Source organism: Lissotriton vulgaris, chromosome 1_1 (genome assembly GCF_964263255.1).
Source record: "Lissotriton vulgaris chromosome 1_1, aLisVul1.2, whole genome shotgun sequence".
NCBI lineage: Eukaryota > Metazoa > Chordata > Amphibia > Caudata > Salamandridae > Lissotriton > Lissotriton vulgaris.
Genome location: NC_141685.1, coordinates 95156915 through 95178183, shown reverse-complemented (window position 1 = coordinate 95178183; position 21269 = coordinate 95156915).

Here is a 21269-nt window from a genome sequence, read left to right as displayed (position 1 = left end):
ATGTTCCATTATTGGGTGCCTGATGTCCCTGTTGATGATTGCCCTGCGATGCTCTTGGATTCTTAGTTTCAATGGTCGTATACTGCTGCCCACATATATACGACCACAGGGACATCCTAGGACATAAACTGTGTAAGGGGTATTGCAGTTACAGAAATGGTTAACTCTGAACTTGCGGTCGTTATTATATGAGAAGGTGGTGGTCTTATTCTTACCCATCTCACAAACATTGCAGGTTCCACATGTAAAGAAGCCTGCGGGTTTAGGAGCTAGCCAATTTCTTTCATTGGGGGGTGTAGTCACATAGCTCGGGCACAATTCTTTACGTAAAGAGATGCCCCTCCTGTAAGTGATCAGAGGTTTTTCACCTATATGGTTTTTTAGGCCCTCAATTCCAGTTAACAGGTGCCAATTCTTCCTGAATATGTTAAAGATTTTGTCACTATGAGATGTTTACTGGGTGACAGACCTCACTCTGCTAGATCCTTTATCCAATTTAGCTCTTTCATTCTTATTTGTAAGGGTAGATTCCCTGTCCACAGTCTCAATTCTACGTACCGCTCTGTCAATAACCTGTTGGTCATAACCTCGTTTTAGGAATCTCAGTTTGGTGGCATTTACATTTTCCTTGAATGTATCTTCTTCACTGCAAGTTCTGCGCACTCTTGTGAGCTCGCCAAACGGAATGTTTCTGATTACCGAACTAGCATGCGCACTAGACGCATGTAGTACGGAGTTACAGGAAGTTTCCTTCCGATAGAGTTTACTGTGGACCCGACCGTTCTGTAAATAGAACGTGATGTCCAAAAAATTAATACTGCTCATGTTATATGACACGGTGAACTTCACATTATAGGGATTATCATTAAGGTAGACAAGATAGTTGGTTAGTTCCTCAGCAGTTCCCGACCACAAACAAATCACATCATCGATGTACCTCCCCCAGAACACAATATGATTGGTCCAAGGGGAGGCACATCGGGCCCAGGCATGCTCCCTCTCGTACCACCCCATGAAGAGGCAGGCGTAGGAAGGAGCAAACCTGGAACCCATCGCGGTACCACTGGTCTGTTGGTACCAGCGGTCATCGAAGAGAAAAAAGTTATTCAGCAGAATGAGGTCTATCATCTGCAAAATCATTTCGTTCTGTGAATAGAGCTGGGCATCCTCTCTATCTAGAAACGATTGGACTGCTATCTTCCCATACACTCTGTCAATACACGTGTAGAGACTGGTGACATCCAGTGTCACGAAACTAAGGTCATCCGACCACTCAAAATCATTGAGTTTGATCAAGACATCCTTGCTATCTCGAATATAGGAAGGAAGACTTAGAACATATTTCTGCAACTTAAGGTCCACATAATGGGAAAGACCTTCGGTGGGTGAGCCCACCCCCGAGATAATGGGTCTACCAGGTGGAAACCCCTCTCCCCCCTTGTGAATTTTAGGGAGGATGTATATACAAGGGTAGGAAGGGTAAGAAACATGTAGAAATTTAAATTCATCCTCCGTAAGTAGACATGAATCTTTCCATTCACAGAGTCTTTCATTGATGGCATTAACTACAAGTGGTATCGGGTTGCTTTTTATCTCCCTATAGTTGTGACGATCTGCTAATTGACGTTTGATTTCACTAAGATAGTCTACCCGATTCATAATTACCACACTTCCGCCCTTGTCGGCCTCTCGTATGACTATAGTAGGGTCATCCTTGAGGTTTTTGAGGGCTTTTCTTTCAGAGTGAGTTATATTAGCTCTAGTTCCAGTAAATAACTGGTTGGAAGTGTCAAGTTTATACAAATCTTCTGTGACCTTTTTATGAAAGGCATCTATATTAGAGTGATATCCAAATGTTGGAATAAATTTGGGTTGGTGATTTCTTGGCCGATACCAAGTTCCGTCATTAAAGCGGGTAAATCAGTCTGTTCCTCCTCATCGATAGTCATGAGGCAGTGAACAGCACGGATCGAGGCAACAGTATGTTCACTCTCAGTCATCCGGTTTGTTGGCGTGGCACTACACACAGCTCTATTGGAAAAGAAATCCTTCAGTTTTAAAAGTCTAGTGAATTTGAACAAGTCAACGTGTACATCAGCAAAATCTCCTGTTTGGGTAGGGCAAAAATTCAATCCTTTACTCAAAACTTGCATCTCAATAGTATCCAGAATTTTATTAGATAAATTTACAAATGTCAACTCTTGTATACCATCAGTAACATTTGTCAAATCAGCAGTATTAGCTATTTCTTTGTTTTTACAAGCTTGTCGGTCTTTCCTACTGCTTTTCCACCTCCTACCCCCCTCCTAGTTTTGACTGTTCCCTTTTTTGTTGAAGGCGGCTTGACATTCTCAACTTTGCCAGTTCCTTCTGGAACGACGAGGAGCCCTCGCCTAAAGGGACCTCAGGTATAGTAATAGAAGAGGCAGCACTGCTGGTTGAGGAAATGGAGATGTTACTGACTGACTGGTTATCCTCACCATCATCCCTTTCTTCCCTAGTTCTTTTTTTATCCTCGGCCACAGAGAGATTATCAAATTTTTTGGCAAAGGTATAAATACGACCGTCCTTGTAATCACGGTCATCTCTCTTGATTTTTCGTAATGTTTTGTCCTTAAGGTAGACTTGGTGATTATCCATTACTTTTTTCAAGATAGCAAAATTGTTCTCAATTAAATCCTTCTCCGCCAACTCACCAATCTCTTTCTCTATTTGTTCAATATCCGCCTGTAGCTTACACCCTTTTCTAGCGAGTGTTTGACCAGAATTTTCATCATAATAGATGAGGCTCCCCCTAAATTACTCTCCCACTCTTTAAGTATATTTTCACTTAAGTCCTCAAAGGTGGGAAATATGAGGATCCTCAATCCCCTAGGGACTTTTCCATTCTCAAGATATTGTGTCAGGGTTACCCCATCCCACCATCTACTTAACTCCAATTTGCGTAATCTCTCTAGTTTTAGAAAAAGGCTCTTTAAACTTTTTTTGCCAAGTTGTTCCGGGGCAGATGTTACCCTAGGATTGTTGGGTCCAAACAAATTAAGTGCCATCTCTTCACGTCCATCATTATATCTAGACATGATATAATATCAACAATTGTCCCCCCCCCCTTACTATCTTTTCCTTCCACCATCTTACCACTCACGTCAAACCCCCCCCGTCACTGTATGTACAAAATAGGATCAGTACTAACTCAGTTGCTGATATTTCGGTTTTGGTCTATACTATCTGCAAGTCGCGATATTCACGACACTTCTCTAATTTTATTATCTTTTTAGATTCAATTGAGATACTACCCTTCATGCAACTGATGTTATCAACTTGACGGCCCGTGACGTTTGCTTACATCTCTATTCCTAATATTGGGATCTTTGTATTAGGTGAGAGAATAGGAATTTCAGTACACCTATTCTGCTTATTTAAATTTTTCATATTTTATATATCTTGTCCTCTGTTATTTCAGCATCTCTACCACTTCATTGGCCAGCTTTCTTGTCAACTTCATTGTGTCACATCAAGACTAACCAGTATCTTTGGTGAGAAATATATTGTATATATTCTCGAACAATTGGGCCCAGTATATGGCGCGTGTTTGTGTGTTTTTTAGCATTGGTGATCATTTCCTATTTTGCATAGTTCCATCTAAAGGGATTTTCATTTCCTACCTTTTTTCTATTCCAGTATCTTTCCCCGCCCCTTCTTGACCTCCGCTCGATTTTTACTCTTTTTATTGACTTATCTTTCTTTCAACCCTTGATATATGGTTGTATACTATTTCGCATAACAAATGTGATTACTGTATTTACCATGTTGCACTACCTTTTTTGTATGGATATTTCAAATTTGGGTAACATGCTCTCCAGAAAATAGGATTGCTATTGTGATCTTTTTAGGTGTTGTGTCATCTCTTCTCTCGGAAGCTTGATCTGATGCTTTTAATTTTGTATGTCTCTTTGTTGTAATTGTTTAATTTGAGTATATGTCATTAATATATGTGTATCATTTCACGTTGTTTTCAGCCCTGACGAAGCTCCCACGGTTGGGGAGCGAAACGCGTTGGCTGTCCTGTGCACTTTGAAAATATGAAAAAATAAAAATAAAAATATATTTTTTGATACAACTTTGGTCCTGTTTACTTCGTGCTTGGTGCTGCCTCCATTCTTCTCAAGAGTTTCTATCTGGTATTCCAGTGGGACTGAACCGCAGCAGGTCCTGGAGGTTGTCAGCACAACAAAACTGAACACTTTGAGAGACGCTGGAAAATAGAGGTGCTGGTTGTTTGATCCGCTGTGGAATATTTCTCTTTGGATAGCACAAATTTGTCTAAAGGACGGTACTCTCACAACAGACCCCGAACGCATTGACGAACAGTTAGCTACGCATTTTGAAACAATATACACACCGCAGGCGGTAACCACAATAGAGGACAATACACATTTCTTGCAAGACATTAGGATGCCTACGCTTTCCCCGGAAGCCAGGGAAGACCTAGATGCTGACCTCTCGTTGGAAGAATTGGGGCGGGCACTGGCGGCACTCAACACAGGGAAAGCAATGGGTCCAAACGGGCTACCAGTAGAGCTGTACAAAAAAGTGGCGGGTCTGATCACACCTCACTTACTTAACATGTACAATGACTGCCTGGAGGATGGCAGGCTGCCACGGGATCAGCGAATAGCCACAATTGTGGCAGTGCACAAACCGGGCAAACCTGCGCATTTGGCAGCCTCTTACCACCCAATATCGCTAATGAATGCGGAAGCCAAAATACTGGCCAAAGCGTTGGCACTCCGACTACAGCCACACCTCAAGGACTTGCTTCACCCGGACCAATCAGGGTTCATGCCGGGACGTAACACCTCCCTTAATCTACGGAGGGTGCATGCCGTTATAGCCCGTACACCAGAGATACAGAAAGATGCAGCCATCCTTTCCTCGGACGCCACTTTGGTCTTCAATTTAGTAGAATGGCCGTTCCTCTTTGCGGTACTTCGGAAGCTGGGACTTGGCCCGAAATTCTGTGCATTGATACAACTTTTATATACGGAACCCCTCGCGCAAGTAGTAGCAAACGGAAGAATATCAAGAGAATTCAAACTAGGAAGGGGTACCAGGCAGGGATGTCCGCTGTTGCCGATGCTATTCGCCCTAGTGCTGGTACCGCTTGCTGCATGGATCAGGCAGGACGTCTCCATTCATGAAATGAGATGAGAGGAGGACTGGGAGGATCGTATCTCGCTATATGCGGATGACGTGCTCGTATATTTAACATCCCCGGCGAGATCATTAGTGTTCCTACTAGACATTTTTACTGCATACGGGAAAGTATCCGGCTACACTATTAACTGGACGAAATCGTTACTCTATGTATTGCACGGGCCTACACCCAAAATCCCGGCGGGATGCGAACTGCAGATCGTGACCAGAGGTTTCAAGTACTTAGGAATATATGTCACCCCATCAGAATCCATATTCATGGAAGAAAATTTAATGAGGCTCCTGGAACGACTCCAAGCGGACGTAAAACACTGGAGATCCCTCCCGGTGACGCTCCTGGGTAGAGCTGCACTATTTAAAATGATAGCCCTTCCGAGATTCCTACATGCCCTACAAAATACCCCATTTCCTGTCCCCCCCCTAAGTATTTCAAATCCATTGAAGCGGAAGTAACAACCCTATTGTTGGATGGTAAACCCCCCCGGATAGCACAACACAAACTGGTCCGGAGTTGGTATGACAGTGGTATTGCTCTACCGAATGTTAAACTCTACTACTGGGCATCACAAATGGTGACGATAAATCAATGGTTGCACGTCCCACAGGACGAACCAGCATACAGGTTGAACCGGAGCCTCCTGCCGGCAGACCGACTGATGAGGGCGCTTTACACCTACGGAAAACAGGAAGGACTTACAGGACCAAGGGCACACACGACTAAAATATGGCTCACCGCACAGAGGGCCTTGGGATGGGAAGGGAGTGTTGACACAAGCCACTCCCCTCTGGGACACGAGAAAACTGGGCATACTGGCGAACACAAAGGGATTCAAAGAATGGGACCTAATTGGTATATCTAAAATAGGCGACCTATGGGCGAAAGGAGAGATAATATCATTTGAAAACTTGCAAGCGAGGTATAAGATTGCAGACTCGGACCGATTCTGTTACATACAGATACGACACGCATTACAAAGTGCAATTCCCCCAGAGACCAAATTGGTGGAATCCTCCCCTCTGGAGGATAGGCTCCTCATGGACTACATGGAAATAAAGGCAACCTCCTACACATACAAGAAACTGATCAATAATCAACCAGACCCCCTGATAGCACTAAAGGGAAAATGGGAGACTGAATTGGGAGATATCGAGGAATCTGATTGGATGGACGCCCTAGCATCAGCCCGAGAGGCAGCGATCTCATCCCCACTTAAACTCATTCAACTGAAAAAATTCCACCGAACATATTATCCTCGCACCACGATATTTAAGCTGGGACACACACCAGATCACCTTTGCCTCAGAGGGTGTGGAGGTATTGGAACATTTTACCATATAATATGGGAATGCCCTATCATAAACCGCTATTGGTCAAGAGTATTAGCGATAATTTCAGAGGTGGGAGGAGCAGAAGTTCCCTGTGATCCCAGGTGTTTCCTCCTCAATATCTGGCAGCCCACCGACTTAAACCTAGCCTTACAGAACTGGGCTACATTGGGGGCGACAATCGTGAAGCGAAACATAGCAAAATACTGGGGCTCCGCGATAACACCTACACGTACACAATGGTGTCTGAGAGGGCAGTTTACACGCACAGGGGCTGTCCCAAGAAATGGACTAGAATATGGGGTAAATGGAACGAATTCCGTGGGAACATATGTGAACCTCCTTTTACAGATCCCCTCCCCAGAGGTCAGTCCCTAACTACACATGTACACGAAAGGGCTCGGCATGCAATAGCACGGCATGACAGTTACACACGTACAGCTGATGTGTGATGATACCACTGGCTACCCTTTATTGTACCTGAAGTAGTCCCTAAATAATCATGACATGTACCTTTGTACTGTACTCTGCTTATTGGGCTTTATGTCACCAATGCTAAAATCAATTGATTAGCTGTACAATTTTACTGCCTGTATGAAACTGTCTTGACACAATAAAGGTTTTTGAAAATGTAAAAAAAAAAAAACACTTCTCACCCCACCCATGGTGGCGGCGTGTTCATACTAACGTGAGGTTGGTCGACACTGGGATTGTGATCAAAACTGGAAGAGATGGCAGGCTCTGATGGTGGAGGGACACACCGCAGACGGACGGCCCTGGGAGAGGAAGGAGACAAGGGGACCCCATTTAAATTCGAAATTCTTATCATTATCCCTGAAAATATCAGCCATACGTTCTAGGCTAAGCAGTCTCCAAAGACGAGAGTGCCATAGGGATATAGCTGGAGCCCCCCTTCTCTTCCAGGCGGCTGCCAAGGTGACCTTAGCTGCCCCACATGCACCACACTTGAAATATGGGACTCAATTTCGGGCGACGACAGGTGGACTTCTTTTCCATCCCCATTCACTCCAATCCATTTCAATCCAGCTTTCCCCCCGGCCCAACATGATGGCCCTTTGATGCCTGGAGAAGGGGAGGCTGCTTAGCTCTAATACATTTGTTACATGATTTTGATCCCCTTACTTTTGATCAATGTCAAAGGGACTTTGTATTGAAGAACACGGAAAGATATCAGTATATCCAATGAATGCACTGGGCCCTCACACCTCAGATACGGGAGGCTGCTACTCCGACTCTCACAAAATTTGAGGCCTTTCCACCAAGACTGCTAACATGAAAGGGATGATCTCATTTACCTATAGCTTCCTCCTTAAAACAGTGCTTTCCCCACGCCCGGGTATATGTCTATGTGGGAAGACTTAATTCGCCGTCCTATTTCCGATGAGGAATGGACGCATCTATGGTCCGACATCGCACGCTTCCATCATTCCTCAGAACTCAGGGAACGGCCGTCTGATTTTACGTATACACCAATCATTGAGGAGAGCAGAGCTGAGCAGAGGAGTGGAGGGAAGTGCCTACATCTGCCGTCTGTAGGTGGACTGGCTCTGGATCCCGCTCCTGCTCCTGATCGATTGCCAGCATTCTCCATTGTACTCTTGACAGCGATGAATAGCAACAAACAAGCAATGAACAGTGAGTGGTGAGTGGCAAGAGGTGTGTGGCATGAGGCGAGTAGTTAAGGTTGATCGGTCCGTAAGTCACTGAGCCATTTCAGTCTGTAATAAGTCTGTAATACAAAATCTGAGAAATTATGCAAAGGGGAAAGTGACAATAGAGTTTGATCCTATTGAAGCACCCCTCGACCCCTTAATTACTCTGCAGGCCTAGACTACAGCCCTACCCGGAGCCCGGATATTAATCAATTGATTAATTAGTTAGTTCATTAAATAAGTAACCAGGAGCACCAGTGGATTCTGTACTGAGGTGTGCTTTGGGGGTGTTTTCCTTGGAGGTGTTAGGAGGTGTTTTTGTCCAATCAAAGCACCGTTTGATCTTGTCACTAGCCCGTTTGATTCTCTGAAAGAAGCAAGGCTTCTTCTCCTTAGAGGGTGTATTATGAGCTCAGGAAAGTATCGGCCACCTTTCCCTCCTATCAAAAGGAAAAGAAAAATACAACAAACACTAATATTAGATATGTTTAAAATAAAACAGGCAGGTGACATACAGTCCTTTAAATCATCTAAGGTCCATACATTTGGGAAACTGGGAAAGTCGCCGTCAAAGTTTGATTTTATGAAAGATCCAACTGGTGCTATGCTAACATTGCTAACTAACCCATGTGATCTTCAAACTCCGATTAAACCACTGAGTAGAAAACATATTATATCCCCTAAGCAAGGAGTAAGTGAACCAGGCCACCCTGAGTCTGAAGCAGAAGTCGAACTAATGTCAAATTCAACTAAGGACCAAGTCAACCATTGGGGTCAAATAACGGACCTAGAGATGTTAACTATTCCTCTTACTGGTCGTTCACAACAAGAGGACGCAAAATGCACAAATCTAACAATGAGAGATGCTCAGCAATTACTACCAACTAGGCATCCAATGTCAATAGAAGTGCAAGTAAAAATCAGAACAGCTAACGGGATAGAGGAACCATCTAATTTGGGACAAATAAATCAACGAGAGCAAGAAGCTCCAAATGAACTAAATGGTGGGGTGAAAATCATAAGGGAAGCCAATACCCCACTGAAATCGGATCTTACTCTGTCTAAAATAAATTCAGTTAAAAAACAGGACCAGCCGAAATGTAATCAAAATAAAGGATCTCAAATTAATAAGGACAAATACAACAGCAACCCAGAAACTCTGCAGCGTTGGAGTACTCCGTATCAAAAAGACGTTTTGAAGAGTAGTCCACAATTCATTAATTCTTGTGACGAGGGACATGATTTTCAAGGACCACAAAAAGAGGACTATAAGGACCTATCATTCATAAATGGGCAACACCATAGCCCAGGTACTCAGGTACCAGGAAGTGGGAACGCAGGAGCAATTTGGGATTTATTCTTCAAAACCTCGCAATTAACTCTGGAAGCTTTAACATACAAGTCCAACAAAAAGGAGGTCCAAATAGATCTCTTGAGTGCTACGGCATCCTCTGTTGCCGGAACTGAGCAGAAGATAACAACACAAAATAATCTAATAGTAAGGGCACAATCTCAGCCAATATCTACATATGCAGAGTGTAGTTGTGCCCCACTAATTAACAAACTGGCTACCATTCCGGATATTTTAAAAACAATAATTGACGATGCAAAAGGGAATTTTCCTAATGTGGGAATTCAATCCATCAAGATCGACTGCCCCTCTAAAGATACAATAAAATGTAAAGACAATACTGTTGTTGTTAAAGATAAAATAGATGATAAAACAAAAGATCAAGAAGTGATAAACCTATGCTTGACACAATCAACAATGACAGACGCAGCTCCGGAAGTTTAACCATCAAAATGTCAGAGGAAAAAACAATGGAAAGCAAGAAATAAAGCTTCTAAAAGTATGAAAAAAATACAAATGCATCAGATATAGTGAGATTGAACACTGGAAACAACCATGACCAAATATCATATTTTGAAGGTGAGGGTAAACAAATGTCTCTAACAAAACCCTTTTACCCTCTATTTAATAAAGATCTATCGGAGGTACAAGCAGTTATGAAAAATAAATGCCTAAACAAGCAAGCTGATAGTATAAAAATGAGAGAGTATGGGAAAATTCAGTCCTTAGAAATGCTGCAAGTGGGGGAATGTAATAAACAGGTGGAAAATAAGCCATCACAATTGGAAACAAATAGAGCAAAGAGTGAGAGTACCAGAGGGGATGAAATGAATAGAGATTTGTTAAAAACCTGGAAGGATATTAAATTACCACAAGATCTGGGAACCGAAATGAAGCAATTACATAAACATCGACAATCATGGTCTCAAACTGTTAATAATCATAATGGAAGGTTAACTGAGCATGCTCAAGGTGAAAATAGCCTGCAACAAATTAAATTAAATAACCCAGATCAAAAAGAAGGAGTGGTACAGGTAATTTCTACGCCGGAATATAAATCTAGGGGTAATAATGATATCATGACTCGTGGGAACATATTAAAATTGTGTAATGCAGTACCCTCATTAAAGAAAATTAAATGTACTGACATAGAATCAATTGAATTCCACACATCAAGAATAATAATCGCAAATCAACATTAGTAATTTGGACATCTTCTACTGCCGCCAGCCTTATTATGCAAGAACATAATCTCTTTCAGGACTGGGGAATACAAATAACAACTCCCCTGCAACTTTCCTATCCTATCCCTTTCGTTTAAACAAAATTACAAAATCATAACCAATTAGAACCGATAATAATAAGAAATACTCAATATTAAAAAACCCACGGGTATGACCAACGGGCATCTTTTAAAATTATTAGAGGTAAAAAAAGTAGACCTATTATTTGAACTGTTCAGGCTCTCATCGGATCCAGATTGGATTATGCCAACATTCTATATCTGGGTCTCCCAGAATACCTTTTACAGCGCATGCAGGTGACCCAGAATGCTGCAGCGCGAGCTATATTCGGCCTGCACCGCCGAGCCAGTGCCTCTAACTTGCTGCAATCCCTCCATTGGCTCCCTATACGGTCGAGGATAATGTTCAAGGCCTTGACATTAGCCCATAAAGCACTGCACGCTACAGGTGCAAAATACCTACAGAAGAGGCTGGAATTTTATCGGCCGACTCGATCCTTAAGATCGGAGTCTCTAGCATTTGCTGTAGTTCCCCGCATAAAGAGGGCACGCCTGGGAGGGCGATCCTTCAGATTTCTGGCCCCTCAGTTATGGAACTCCCTACCATTGTCCTTACGTTCCACATCCAATCTGTTAGCTTTTAGGAAGGGTCTGAAGACTTGGTTATTTGCTATGTAGAGTTCTGTTCCCCTCTTCCTTGTTTTCTTGTTTACTGTTATGTTCTTCTTTAGTATCCTTTCTGGGTCTGGAGCACAAAGCGCTGGGACACTCCTTTGGAGTAGCCGTTGCGCTATATAAGACCCATTAATAACATAACATAACATAACATAACACTGTCAAATTAGGTTGGCTAACAGTAGCCCTCCATAATGTCAGGCAGGATTGACATCTACAATCTGAAGTTCCTTTAAGGGGGCCAACAATTATGAATAAAAGGGTCAGATTATGTTCGTGGAATGTAAATGGGGTTCAAGCAAAGATTCAGAATAACCAACTCGCTACTTTGTGCTGTTTTCAAATCATTTGTTTACAAGAGACTTGGGCTTTAGTTCTTTTTAGATTGGAAGGGTATAGGGTTATTACTCATTAGCTAAGAGAACAAGTAACTATGGCAGACCTTGAGGGGGTTTGCCTATTTTTATATCAACTGAGCTAAAAATGGAAAGTGAAATGGACGTCCCAAGTCAAAAGGATGATCTAATTGTCAAAATACGATACAAGGAACAAAATATAATTACATCTCTTGTAGTAATCAACGTATATAATTACGAAGAACAATGGCGACCAATTTGATAATTATGATATTGCAGCAATTGGACAATGACACCCAACCTTGGATTATTATTACCGGTGGTTATAACATGAATATGCTACGGTCTTACGATAGAGATGTTGAAATACAATGGTAAAATTCCTTATGGTCAATTCCAAGTTTTTCATCAACAATGGGTATGAGGGAACAAAAGAATGAAAACATCGGCAAGACTCTTGTATAAGAATTAGAAACCATAGGTCTAAGATGGCAAAATGGGCGATTTCCTCAAGATTTGCCAAAAGCATGGACTTTTCAAGCAGGGGATCATAGTGCTAGAATAGATTATACAATAGCATAGTTGAATCTATTTCATACAATGTTGTCTTATCGGAAAGTGGGAATATATATAAATGACCGCGATCCTTCGGAGAATGACTGGAATGACTAGCTGGGGGTGGCAGTTAGAAACGCTGGGCTTGGACTGGTCTGTGCGCGCCTTTTTCCTTTTATAAAATTCAGAAACAGATCTTTTGGGTGAACACCAGGCTCTTGGAAGAGACTACTTCTTTATTAGTTAAGATCTGGCAAGAGGACTTTTTTATCCCTTTTGCTCAAGAAAACACACCCCCCTAGCTCCCCAGCACTCTTTCCATCCCTGCCTCTTTGCAACATTTTTTCCTAATGCGTACACAAAATATGGCATTTGACTTCCTGCTAATCACAGTTGTTTATATTCCTACCATAAATAAGCCCCAGCAGCAATCTGCACTTTTGTTAGCAAAGAAGTTTCAATGTGTCACCTTGGAAAAAACTGAAACTGTATTTAAAATGGACCCTATTTTACAAGGAAGACTGATCATCAGATATTTTTTTGTTCTTAGAGTGTATCCACTTCTGGTACTAACATTACTTGTCTTAAATCTCTCACCTCCAACTGGACTGACCTTTTACCCAGTGCTCTCTTGCCAGAAGTTTTTAGGGGATTCCCAACGGTTCCCTCTGCCACTTCCTCTGCTTGCTCCACGTCCTCTCATCGAACTCAACTATTCATTCTCTCTTCCAGAGGATTCCTTTGTGGCCAGACCTGGGGGATTGGATAGGGACAAGCAACCAGCTCTCATGCTGCCAGGAGTGCCCCGGAAGTCGATTTGTGCCTGTTCCATCTGTATTGAGGCCTGCCCTGTCCCTGCAGAGCCTTGAAGCTGCCTCCAACCACAGCCTCCCTCACCCCTTCATTACTTGCTCTGCAGCTGACCGACTCCGATCGAGCCTCAAACAATGAACGAAGCTTCACCATGAAAAAGTCAGCACCTGCAACACTCCTCAGGCTTTGGAGCATACCCATGACTCTCAATTCTATAGATCCGGCCCTGAGAAATAGGTGCTTGTGCTTAGAACCTGAAAGCAGCGGCACAAATTAAGCACTGGCACGGAGAAAAAGACACTCAGCCGTGCGTTCATGGAGACATCAGAACCTATCCAATAGCCGAAATCCCCATCAAGTTACCCAATAACAGTACTCTACTGGTTAGGGTAGGAGTATTGGACAACCTACCCGAACAACTCAGTTTGGACACAGACTATCCAGAATTCATCTTGTTGCTCAAAAGCACACTGAGGGAGACTTCTACACCCCCTTGTACGCTGCTCACACAAGCCCCTTGGCTTTCGGACCAGTCATTTCAGTATGCTCAATTCAAAGACCCCACCCGCCAGAATGCCTGGCAACAAGCTCAGAACCCAGTGATACCGTCCTCATTCCCCTCATTCATCCTCAAAAAAATTTTATATACAGGATAGGAAAACAAGACAATCCCCCACAGTTAGTGGTTCTCAAGAGATTTCGCTATCAAATATTATTTTTTGCCCAGTCACACATTCTAGCAGGTCACAGTGTGCCTGAAAAAACAACCCAGACTGTGTTGAGATATTTTTTATTGGCCAGGGATATTCGCCAATGTAGATAAATACTGCAGGGAGTGTGAAATATGTCAGAAGAAGGACCCAAAAACCCTCTGCCGTTCCCTTACAACCTCTACCAATCATCGATGACGCCTTTTAGAGGATAAGTATGGATTTACTGGGTCCTCTCCCAAAATCGAAAATATATATCTACATACTGATTATTGTCTATTACGCAACTCGATACCCAGAAGCATTTCCCCTACGAACACCAAGCACGAAAAAAACATCAGTGAAAAGTTACTAGAACTGTTTTCGAGGGTAGGATTTCCCACAGAGATTTTAACAGACCAGGGTACCCCCTTTGTTTCTCGTTTGATGAAACAAGTCTGTAAAACCTTGAAAATTACCCAAATAAGAACATCAGCTTATTACCCTTAGACAGAGGGTCTGTGCAAGTGATATAATGCCACCTTCAAGCTAACCATGAAGAAAATGCTAACCACCGAAGGGAAAGAATGGGACATGTTGTTGCCACTCGCCCTCTTTGTTATTTGAAGCCAGGTTTAGAAAAGCTTGGGTTGTTCTCCCTTTGTACTTCTTTATGGGAGACAGCCACAAACCTTGCTAGAAATTACAAGAGAAGACTGGGAACAAGAGAAACACAAAGACACACAACATCTTCTAGAATACACCCAAAGCCTAAGAAACCGCATACAGAAACGGCGAGATTTTGCTCACGACAACCTAGAAAAAGCTCAAAGAAGCTAGCAGATGTCTTGCAATTAAGGAAAGAGGTGACAGCAGTTATAAGTCCATGACTAGGTGCTCCTACTCCTACCTTCCTCTATACGCCAAAAAAGGTTGTAGTTGTTGAAAGGATAGGCCTCACTACTTACCGGTTACACCTTTCCTCAACCAAAACCCAGATATCCACATAAATCTACTAAAGAAATGGTTGGGACCCCTGCCCAAAGACACCCTATACGTTTTGTCAGACTAAAAACCCATTCCTTCAACATTGACTCATTTGCTCATAAACGAACATCTAACAGAGGAACAAAAAGTGTCTCTTCAGACCCTATTAGAGTCCTTCTCCTCCATCTTTTCCGACCTCCTGGTAAAAACAACAATCGTCGAGCATGCCATTGTTACCCCACCAAATTAAGTAATAAAACAACGCCTCTACAGAATACCATGCGCTAGGCGGGACGCGGTTCCTGCCACAATAGAGAGCATGTTACAACTAGGAGTCATAAAACCTTCCAGCAGTAACTGGTCCTCCCCCATTGTCATAGTTCTGAAACCGGATGGTTCCATCCGTTTTTGTATAATAATAATAATAATCTTTATTCGGTTTTTACAATTCGAAAAGCCATAAAAGATAACAATTTAAAATACTTTAAAAAAAATTTTTTAAAAAGTGAATTTATACATTTGAATTCTTAGCTCGGACAAAAACTTTTTAGGCAATTTGGAAAACATGGCAAAAGCTGGAAGTTTACAGTTTTACAGATTGTTTCTGTGTCTCATGATGCATTTTAAAAAATTCAATACATGATATACCGTACATTCTGAGTCCAAAAATTGAAGAGATAACATCGCTGGGCGGCATTGTCTATGGCCCCATTTTTTTAATAGGGGAATGAGCCAAATTTTTCGGTGCGGTTGATAGAACTTACAGAAGAGTACTGTATGGATAGTGGACTGTTGAGAGTGTTCGTCACAGGGACACAATGCCATATCAGTACTCCAATTATTCTTTTCAGGGAAGGTCACCAGTCTGAAAAATAAGTTCAACCTGAACCTTGTTAGAAGCATCATCTCGTAGGTGGAAATCCCTAGGGTGAGATATGGCTGAATTTTCATGGTCTGCTGAATGGTAATTGCATGCATGACAGATTTTTTTGTAGTCAGCGTTGTTAGTCTCAGGGAATCCAAGTGACTCAATGCTACCTGTTTTAGATCTTTTTTAGAGATTTCTTTCATTAGTTCTGGATTATAATAGTATTTCTCAAATCCCAGATCTTGTAGAAAATTTCTAATGTAAGAAATCCAGGGAATTTTTTTAGCATGGTCCAACTCCATGATGTCTTGTATAATATTTTTTGTCAGGTTATTTTCATCAGATAACCAGACTCTTCTCCAAAGCATTAGAGGTTGGATTTTTATCAAGTCTTCGATAAATGGGATTCCCAATTCTATGTGCGAGGCATAGATGGAAGTGCCTCGTGGTGTTGAGAGAAGGAATCTCGTGAAGATGTTTTCCTCTTTTTGGATTGGGACGGTGTTTGTATGACCCCAGATTCCTGCACCATATAAAGCTGTGGATTGGCACTTCGCCGCATATATTTGCAACAGTTCCACTGGGGGTTTTTTCCCAAGTTTGCTGGAGAATTTTATTAGGGCCATGTTCGCTCTTTTAAAAAGGTGCCTCCTCGCTTCTACCGCCGGCTTCCAATTTTGGGCATCATCAATCATGATACCCAAGTAGGGGTATTGCGAGGTTCTCTCAATTTTTTGGTCTTTTAAAAAGATGGATTTTGCGGGTTTTTTTGAGCCACGACTACCATGGTGAAGGTTTTTTTAACATTAATATGCAGATCCAGAGCTGCCATGAAGTCTGCATATTTGGTTAAAGATTTCTGTAGTTCAATTGGAGTTCGGGCTAAAATGACAGCATCGTCCGCGTAGAGCAGGGCGGGGATTGGGCGATCTTTTACTTTCGGGAGGTCTCTTCCCCCCTTCAACATACACTCCTCCAGACCGTTGGTGTATAAAGAAAAAAGAAAGGGGGCGAGGACGCAGCCTTGCCTCACTCCCCGCTCTACCCTGAATGGTGCTGTCAGTTCTCCTCCTGTCCCGAACCTCACTCTCGCTGTGGCCCCGCTGTAGAGTTCTCTTAAGAAGTCTAGGAGAGGAGGGTCTACTCCCATCTTGCTTAGCAATGACCAGAGCTTGGTATGTGAGACACAGTCAAATGCGGAGGAGAGATCCACATATGTCATAAAAATAGAACCTGATTTTGCCAATGTGTACTTAGAAATGAGCAAAGAGAGGTTTAAAGCTTGCTCGATGGTTCCAAAGCCCTCCCTGAAGCCGAACTGTAGGTCTGAGAGGATGTTTTCGTCAGCCACCCACTGTTGCAGCTTACCAAGGAGGACTCTGCCCACTACTTTGCCCAGAGAGTCAAGAAGGGAGATTGGGCGGTAGCACTTGACATCTTGCCTATCCCCCTTCTTAAAAATGGGGACCATTATTGACGATGACCATGAGTCCAGCAGTCCGAGTTCCATGGTTGCGAAACAGACCCTCGTGATTATTGGAATCCACAAGTCGGGAAGAAATTTAAATAAATCGACGGGAACCCCGTCAGGGCCAGGGGCTTTTCCTGGTCTACTTAAGGATAACGCTTTTTCGAAATCTTGAAGGTCAACTTCCAGGTGTATTGGGAAAGTGACTGGGTTGCAGCTAGGCTGATGCAAACCTCTATTAGATACAGTTTGAAAGATTTTCGAAAAATGGCTCATCCATGTAGCCTCGTCTATGGCCACGTCTATTTTTGGTCCAGTTGTGCTAGATAGAAAAGGCGATTTGACTAGTTTCCAGAAAGCCTGGGAGTTCTTCGAGAGTGCACTCTCGTGTAAGGCCTTCCACAAGGATGTTTTTAGGTCTTTTTTCCTCGTCTTTCTAATAGTAGAGTATTCTCTTCTAAGTTTTTGGATCTTTCTTGCATCTCTGTTGGGTTCCCTAAGAGCTTTCCTCAGATTAGACTGTGCTTTCGTGCAGTCTCGACTAAACCAGCCTGTGGTCTTTCTATTGTTTTGTTTGAGAGTTCTGGTTAATAGGCTTTTGACAAGTTCTATGATGGCCTTGAAGTTTTCCAGTATTTGATTAGCCTCTGCTTGAGGATCTAAACAGACCAAAATGTTTTTGTACGCAAGAGTAACTAGTTTTCTCGTTAGAATATTGGGATCCACTTTCTCCCATTTGATAGTAAAGCCATTGGTCTTGTTCAGCTCGAGCCTATTCTGAGATAAGGTGTTGGCTATGGTTACCATCGGAGAGTTCGAGAGATGTATTTGGAGGTTTAGACTTAGCGCTGAGTGATCGCTGAGGCAATTTTCTAAGATTTTAAATGGTCCGAGTTGCGGTTTTAGGGCTTCTGTAACTAGTATATAATCCACTGTTGTTTCGTAGCCCCTTCCTCTGTAGGTAGGCTCTAGCATATCAGTTGATTGTAGTGTGGGATTCATAATTTGCAGGTCCAAGTCTGCAATTACTTTGTTCATGGCGGATCCTGCATCTGAATGGATAAAGTGCATTAAAGGACTGTCAGAGTCATCTACTATTCCACAGTTATCGATAATGGTGCAGGGGTGAAGATTGAAATCACCGCCCCAAATTATGAGAGAGGTATCCCCTTTCTGTTTGTAGTGAATGTGTTCCGTTATTTTGTTTTGAATTTGGTCGAGAACATTCACAAAATTTTCTAGATCCAGGTTATTGTATGTGTTTACTGCTGTAACACGGATTTTTTTCCCTGCAGAGAAAGTAAGAATCTGAAAATTCGGAAGGAGGTCTGTCTTAATGATCTTTAAATCTACAATAGTATTTGCCATGTAAGTTGCCAGACCCCCCTTTGGTCTGCCTGAAGTGCTAGGAAGGGCAGGAGAAGTGAAAGTTCTGTATCCCAGCAGGTGGAGTGCTGCCATTGACCATGTTTCCTGGAGAAAGATAAATTGAAAGCCCTTCAGAAAAACCGCTGCCGATCCGTCCTCGATCTTATTACGGAGGCCGGCAACGTTCCAGAAAACCATGGGAAATTGAGTGGGTCCGCAGTCATGTGCATCCTTATGCTTATGTGGTATGGATGGGATGGGCGTAGAATTTAGATATGAGGATGCTGCCGTATTTAGCAAGGGTTCTGGGGGTTTAGCTGTTTGTCAATCGACCATTTCCAGGCCGCTAAACCTGTTCGTGGTCGGAAAACCTAACCAGTGTTGTCCATTACTAGTGGGTTCGTAGTTAGGACCAAGCGCTTGGTAGGGTGGTCTCTCCCAATGCTCCCAACTTCGAAAACTGTTTTGGGGACCCACGGTCTGCCAGGGGACTTCTCTTTGATGGTAACTCCGATTAGGTGGATACCGAAAGTTGGTAGGTTCGGTGGGTCGCATTATGGTATTAGTGGCAGCTGATTCTAGCTCCCAAGGTTGGGGAATTGGCTTCTTCCAGATGTTATCAAACTTACGTTGGTGGCTACTGTTATTATACCTTTTCGGGTAGAAGTAAGACAAGGGTCTTGTTACAATACCCCCGGGAAAGTTGTTACATTCCCAGGAGCATATATATTCAGCTATGGTGGGATCCTCAAATGTGATGACTATACAGTCTCCTCGTATTGTTTTTTTTCTATATCCCACCCACGGGTCCGAGAAACTGAGGCTATTTTACTTTTCCAAGGTGGCGGGACGGGACGGTTTGTATTCAGCCAAAACTGGACCTTATTCTTTAACGACCAGTTTGGTTCGGTTCCGTCACCTGTGAGTTCGGGAACCCCCGTCATAACCACCACGTAGGGAGTGGCCTCAGGTGGTAGGTTAAAGGTGGGTGATTGATCAGTTGTCCCCCTCGGGGTATTTTTTATTTGAGGTGGCTTGGTACTTGTTGTTGTAGGTGTTTTTGGAGCAGGAGTTTTCGGGGGAATAGGGTTTGCGGTTGATGTTGGTTGGGAACTAGCTTGTGAGGGAATAACCAGGGGCGTGGGAGCTACATTTTGTGGAATGGGATTATTTGCCGGAAGGTTTAATGTGATTTGTTTTTTAGACTTTGGGGGGGGTACAGTGACGGTTTTCTTAGAGGTAGGAAGGCAAGGCTCTGGGTTTGACGGAGGCTTGGTATGGGATTGGGGAGGTGCGGGTTGTAAGAAACCAATGATTTTTACTAACTGCCTCTCTATATTACTGAGTCTTGTTTCTAGAGGGCGAATATGAGAATTTAGAAGGAAGGCTACCTCTGTGATTAATCTTGCTGATTCTCTTTGTCTGCCAATGTTTGATGTGGATGTTGAATCAGGCATTAAAGTATCACAGAGGTCACGCGGTACATGGTGGATTGTTACCACGTTGTTGGGTGGGGGAGCGGGGTGGTTGGGAATCATCAACTCATTTGCGGTAATGACTGTTGTCGATGGCTTAGACGTTAAAGAGGTTGTGGTGTGATTTGAATTACTCTTTGCAGTCCTTTTTTTTACCGCCCCCTCCCGTGTTCCTCTCATTTGTCTGGTTTCTTCAGGTGTTGGATCGGGAAATATATCAGGGGTATTCTCCAGGTCAGATTCTGAGAGGGTTACGGATATTTGGGATGCTGACAGATCAACGTTGTTGGGTAGACTAAGTCTATTCGTAGTCGCCGCCGTTAGGGTTGAGGTTGACTGTATTTCTGGAGTTTTGGCTTTTGCAATTAGTCCCATTGATGAACGACGTGCGATCGCCAGGTCGGTGGAGACTCTACCCTCAATTAGACTAATACTCTGGTCTATAAAAGTATTAGCTTTGGACAGAAAATCGTCCATGGGACCTAGTAGTTGATCGCCTATACCAATCTTTTTTGTTTTTTTCTGTCTTGTGGATCTAGTATTCATATTGCAGTGAATGATCAGCTAGATAAAGGATTACTACTTTGATGGATTGTCAGGGGGATCGGAATGATTGTGAATACCTGTGTTGGGGAGGCCGGGGTGTAGCTGTTAGAGGGGGGGGCCGGACCGGACTCTTCCGTACTCTAACGGCCTCGAACGGCCCTGTCTTTGCCCAGTCTTCGCCCGGGCTGCGTCCCGCGCTGCGGGAGTGAAACGCTATTAAGTAGTTGGCGGTTTGGGCGGGGGGCGGGCCAGCAGGGAGAGCGGACCGGAAGCTCTTCCGTGGTCTCGCAGGGACTTCTGGGAGATGAAGTCCCTGCACACTCGCAGCCCCGCTGGTGCCTCACGCCCCTTACCGCCTTTCCGCCGAGGTCCTCACTTGTGCACGCAGACAGCAGCTGAGACTGGAGCTCCCCTGCGAAGCGGCGAGTCGTCAACAGGGAGCCTCACAGGTCGTAGCAGAAAGTGCGCTGTGCAGTCGGTGGCCTCTTCACAAACAGTAAGTGTCCCACTGGACAGGGATTGCCGGTGCACTTTTGATGAGTCTGGATGGGCGGGGGGCGGGCCAGCAGGGAGAGCGGACCGGAAGCTCTTCCGTGGTCTCGCAGGGACTTCTGGGAGATGAAGTCCCTGCACACTTGCAGCCCCGCTGGTGCCTCACG